Here is a 6,182-nt window from a genome sequence, read left to right as displayed (position 1 = left end):
GAATGCTGAGACTTTCCTTCTTTTGACAAAGCCTCTCTGTATTGGAAGCACAGCCAATGTCCCTGTCTTGGACTTCAGAGGATTTCAGAGAAGAGTTCATACTGTTGCAGGTCCTATTTGAAAGCGGAGGTGGGATAATGGCAGAGACAGGACAGTCCATGTAGAAATCACTTTTGTGGGTAATGAGAGACAGAGGGGCTTCTGACTACCCAAAATATTCCATTATCTTCACCAGTGACTAAAACCTCTGGAGCACAGCTGATTTGATTTTTTTAACACAACCTGGAAGGGTTACAGTGGCACACTCCTCAGGAAGGCAATGGCTGTAAGACACAGAACACACTCCATTCCTGAGAGCCCGAGTGCAGTGTAAGTGGGAAGAGGATACACTTCACCAAGAATTCAGTCATACCTGCAGAGCAAGTGACTAAATCAAATTCAAAGGCTTCCAGGACCAGAGGACAGTCTTAAACTGCACCAGGGGAGGTTGAACTATAGAAGGAATTTCTTCACAGAAAGGGTGATTAGACATTGGAATGAAATGCCCAGGGAAGTGGTGGAGTCACCGTCCCAAGAGGTGTTTAAGGAAAAACTGGACGTGACACTTAGTGCCATGGTCTAGTTCACATGGTGCTGACTGGGCAAAGGTTGGACTCGGTAATCTCAGAGGCCTTTTCCAACCTAATTGATTCTGTGATTCTCTGATTTCACCTGCACCTACAGCAGCACGAGTACACCAGTGATAGCAGCAGGGACACTGTTCTCCACATACCACCACCATCACCCACCCAACCCAGCACTGCACTGCAGAGAGACCTCGCTAAACCAGGGCAACCCTGGATATGTATATAGACGAGGAAAAGAGAGGCTGAAGAGCATTGGAAAGGGACCTGGGGGTCCTGGTTGATGGCAAGTTGAATATGAGCCAGCAGTGCCCTGGCAGCCAGGAGGGCCAACCGTGTCTTGGGAGGCATCAGGCAAAGCATCGCCAGCCAGTCGAGGGAGGGGATTGTCCTGCCCTGCTCTGCACCGCACCTTGAATATTGTGTGCAGTTTTGGGCACCACAGTATAAGACAGACATTAAACTACTGGAGAGCATCTAAAGGAGGGCAATGAACATGGTGAAAGGCCTTGAGGGTAAGCCGTACGAGGAGGCTGAGGGCACTTGGTCTGTTCAGCCTGGAGAAGACTGAGGGGAGACCTCACTGAGGTCTTCAACATCCTCCTGTGGGGAAGACGAGGGGCAGGCACTGATCTCTTCACTCTCATGACCAGTGACAGGACTCGAGAAAACGGTAAGAAGCTGAGTCAGGGGAGGTTTAAGCTGGGTATCAGCAAAAAGTTTTTCACCCAGAAGGTGGCTGGGCACCAAGGGAAGTGGTCACAGCACCAAGCCTGTCTATTCAAGAAGCATTTGGACGATACTCTCCGGCACACGGTGCGACTCTCGGGGTGTCCTGCGCAGGGCCAAGAGTTGGGCTCGATGACCGTGGTGGGTCCGTTCCAACTCAGCACACATTGTGACCGCGCTGCTCAGAGTGAGCCGCCCCCAAAGCCCACGCAAGGCGGGGCAGCCTCGCACCCAACATGGAGACCCCGCTGCCATTTCGCGCGCGCCGCTCCCCGCGCGCCCCGGGGGCGGGGCTGCCCCGCGCCGGCCCCGCCCACCGCGAGACGTCACGCACAGCGCGCGCCGCGGGGGAGCTCGCGGCACGCTCGCGGCACCGCCCCCTGCTGCGCATGCGCCACGCCGAGGGAGGCGGGGGCGGCGCCGCCGGGGGCCGCGGGGTCGCTCACCCGGAAGCCGCCGGGGCCCCGGGCAGGAAGTGACCCCCGCGCGCGCGCCGCGACCAGCGGACCCCGAGCGCGCCCGCCCGCGCGGCCCGCGGTGAGTCACGTGACTGACGGAGCCGCTCCGCCCTGCCCGCCTCGCCCCGCCCCCCGCGGGCGCCGCGGCCAATCGGAAAGGCGGGCTGTCCCTCCTTCGCCATCTCCTCCTTGACGGATGGGTGCGACAGCCAATCAGGCTGACGGTCCCGCCCCCGCCGCCCGCCAATGCGCGGCGCGGCTCTCGCGGTCGGGGGGCCGGGAGGGCGGGCCCGGCTGGCGCGCGCGCCCCGCCCCGTCCCCGGCGCCGCCCGCGCTGCCTGCCCGGGGAGCCGCCCCCGCCCCGCTGCTGTCCGGGGGTTCCCGTCCCCCTGCGCCGGGGCAGCCCTGTCGCCCGCCGCACGTTCCCTGGCTGGATGCGACACGGGGTGGGGAGGAGCCGCCCGGCCCAGGGGCTCCGCGCGCTCTTAAGGTGGCCCGAGAGCCCGGCGGGAGCGGGACCGGTGGGGGTGTCCCCGGGGTGGCGGCAGCGGGGGCTGCCTGGTGTGGGGGCGGCTGCGGGAGATGTCTCGCTTGTCTGTCGGGGTGGGGGAGCCGGGCGGAGGCTGGTACCGGGAGGTAAGCGCTTGACACGTGAGGAATTCCTGCTGCGGGGCCGGGGAGCGGCGGCGGGAGGCGAAGTGTCTGCTCTCCCGCGTGTCCCGGGCTGGGCCATCAAACAAAAAGCGTCCCTTGACGCTTTTCCAACTTTTGAGACTCCCGAGCTCCCAGAAGGTCCGGTTGGCACTGGTGGGGATACCAGGTATCACGGGCTTGCTTGTAGTTTGGATCCTAAGCGTGTAAAGTGCTGAGTTTTAAACCACCACTTTGGGCCTTTTGATTGTGTAAGATGCATCGTTACTCAGGTAGTATGTCACTTTCATAAAGTACTGTAAGAAATCTTTCCAGGCATGTAATATCAGTAACTAAAGTAAATTTTTACGTAGGTATTTACAGAATCACATAATCAATTAGGTTGGGAAAGGCCTCTGAGATCATCTTGTCCAACCTGTGACTCTGCACCATGTCAACTAGGCCAACTAAATGCTATCCAGTCTTAAACCCCTCCAGGGACAGTGACTCCACCATCTCTTTGGGCAGCCCGTTCCAATGTGCAATCAACCTTTCAGTAAAGAAATTCTTCCTGATGTCCAACCTGAACCTCCCCTGCAGCAGCTTGAGAATATATCCTCTCATCCTCTCACTAGCTGGGAGGAGAGGCTGACCCCCACCTGGCTACAGCCTCCTCTCAGGCAGTTGCAGAGAATGATAAAGTCACCTCTCAACCTCCTCAGCAACCCCAGCTCCCTCAGCCATTCTCATACTTACACACAAGTACATAAAAGAGTTTCCTGGATAAGAAGAGGTTTTTGAAAAAAAGTCACAAGCCAAACACCAAACCCTATCCAGGAATAAAACATGTTAGGGTACCTGCATGTTACACGGGGTTGCTGAGATGCCTGTTTACTATTAGTTGGAAATGGAAGGAACAGTCCTTTGGTCAGGATGTGGAATAGAATTCCTGCCCATATACTGTGAGTTTCAATGTCCTAACTGCCAAAAAACAGCCACCTCCTACACCATCCTGGATGCCAGAAGCCCCAACTGCCCGCTACCCATCTGTCAAAATTTACAGCTCTCCTTAGACAAATATTAACAATTCAGTCATGCACAAAACCAGTGGCATCTTGAAAAAATTGGGAGAAAGATAAAATACATTGAATGTAATATAAAAATAAGTTGCATGGTGTGACTAGTTTACTTTTTTTCCCCATGTCTCCATCTGCTCTCCTCTATCATCTACTTAGCTTGGAAAGTCTTTGGGACGTGTTCTTTTTTTCTGAATGCTAAATATTATGATGGATCATGATCCATTCACCTCTGTGTGTCTCTGCCACGCTATCCTTTGCCTTGCCTCCCTAGGGCACTTCTTCTGTTGAATGCAAATTTTTGTATTTACATTCTTTCAAGCAGTGGAACAAGTTAGTTACATAATGTATTTTTATTGTCTATAAAAAGCAGGCAGTATTTCAGGTATTCATTTTGGAGAGAGGATCCTGAAAATCAAAATGAAAAATAAGTAGGGAACACGCACTGGATGCCTGGCGCACGTCGAGTCCAACCGCAGCTTTTTAACACCTCTGCAGTTGGCTACAGATCAAAGAACTCGGAAATACCACCCGTCAGTGCCTCCCAGCACAATGATGCTCCTGCCTTGTCTCTCGGTAAAGAGGAGCCTGAGCACTCTATGGAACAAATCCCAGCTAGAAGGGGACTAGGTGACTTTGTATGGGAATAGCAGAGATCCAATGACCACGTAGGCTAAACAGAAGTCCAAGGAGGGGCAGAAGAGCAAGGGCACTGAAGCTAAGATGCTCACTCAGGACTGGAGTGAGGCTGGGAGAAAGGACAGAGCTCTGCTGTAGCGGTGGGAGGGAAAGAGTTGGTTGTTGGCCCTTGGTAATGGTCAGGAACACCATAATGGGATCTGTAATGAGATAATATGAATATGGGAGAAGGGTCAGGAAACCCTCCTTGACAGAGGGAAGAACAGGTAAGTAGTACCGGGAGAAGAGCTATGACTAGAGCTGCTGGCATTGGAGTGGTGTGGTTTGGTGTGGAAAAAGGAGGACCTAGAGCATCCTGAGAGGACGGTGACTGATTTCCTGAAATGAAGACATTGAACTTAGGCACGGGTTTTGACAGGTTGAAGGAATGCGAGGAGTCATTGCAAGTGCAGTGGTAAACTAAGCCCTGCAAAAGCAGCAAATATTACAACACACACTCTACCATCAGAACAATTTCCATATTACAGTTTCCAGAAGGAAAAATTATTGAGAAAATGCCATTTCCTCCCAGCATGTGTGCTGTCTACTGCTCCAAATCTTAGAGAAGTGCTACCATTTGGAAGGATGCAGGTGCAAAACTAAAAGAAAAGATTATCAAATGGAAGGGGTCTTTCAGAGAACTGGGGTAGGGACCCTGAGGGAGGCTGTTTCACAGTCGTGCATTTCAGATTGACATGTCAAAGTGGCCTGCCTGTGACACTGGCTTCAGGAGCAGGGGGATGCCGGGCAGTGCCTGCTCCTTCCTACATCCACATTTTGGAGTATTTGTTCTATTTAGTGTGCTTCACTGCACAGTCCTCTTTAATGCCATAAAATAATGGACTGTTGCCTTGGTCTGCAGCCCTGAGACACCCCAACGGGAGACTCCCAGTTTTCAGCCAACTGGGTGAAAGTGGGACAACGCTGTATGTAATTTGCAGAATCACAAAATGCGTAAGGTTGGAAAGGACCACAGTCCATCCTCACGGCTCAAGCAGGTCATCCTAGAGCACATGGCACAGGATTGTATCCAGTCAGTTCTTACTCATTTCCAGTGAGGCAGACTCTACCTCTCTGGGCAATCTGTTCCAGTGTGTGGTCACCTGCACAGCAAAGAAGTTCTTCCTCATATTTAGGTGGAACTTCCCATGCACCATTTTCTGCCCATTGCCTGTTTGTCCTAGTGGTTGGTATCACCAAGAAAAGCCTGGTACTGTCTTCTTGGCACCCCCGCTTTAGGTATTTATACACATTAATGAGGTGAATTAATAGGGTTTCCTTTATGGTTCTAGCTGGTTGTAACACACAGAAAAGACAGCAATGAGGCTTTTAAAAGGGTTGTGGTGGAAACACCTTTTAAGATCTGATGATGTCCCTGCAATAGGTTATTGACAAACACAAGGCGTGAGGGAAGATTACCAGAGACGGAGAGCCGAGTTGTTTTGGGATAGGAGTTGACCCCGAGCATCCCGGACTGGAGCTGGGCACAAGCGCTGCGTGGGCGGTGGGAGCAGCGCAGGTCACCCAGGGCGGAGACCCCGACCCAGGGCACGGGCAGCCGTGTGGGAGCGCGGCGGGGGCACGGGGGAGCCCCCGGCCAGGGGCCGATGACCGGCTGTCGGCTGGGTGACCCGGCCAGCTGAGGGGCGGCGAGAGGCGGCTGCTGGCAGCGCCCTCGGGGGCGAGGGCCCCGCGGCCACCGCCGGGGTGACTCGAGCCCCGGTGCCGGCGATGGCCGGGGCCCCGGCCGGTCCCCGCGGGCAGCCGGCTCCTCCCCTCCGGCCGGCAGAGCGGGCGGGCAACCGCAGCTCCCCCGGCCCGGCGCCTCCTTAACCCGGGGAGGCGGGGGCGGCCGCGGCCGGGGGGAGCCGGGGGAGGCGGAGCGGCGGCTGGGGAGGAGCCGGGGCCTGCAGTGGAGCCGCAGCCCGGAGCAGCAGCCGCGGGAGCGGCGGGGCCTGGAGAGACTCAGCGCCGCCCGGGCCGGGCCC

This window comes from Myiozetetes cayanensis, unplaced genomic scaffold (assembly GCF_022539395.1).
Source record: "Myiozetetes cayanensis isolate MyiCay16 unplaced genomic scaffold, myiCay2020 scf5-8, whole genome shotgun sequence".
Taxonomy (NCBI): Eukaryota; Metazoa; Chordata; class Aves; order Passeriformes; family Tyrannidae; genus Myiozetetes; species Myiozetetes cayanensis.
Note: the sequence above shows the minus strand (reverse complement) of the source record.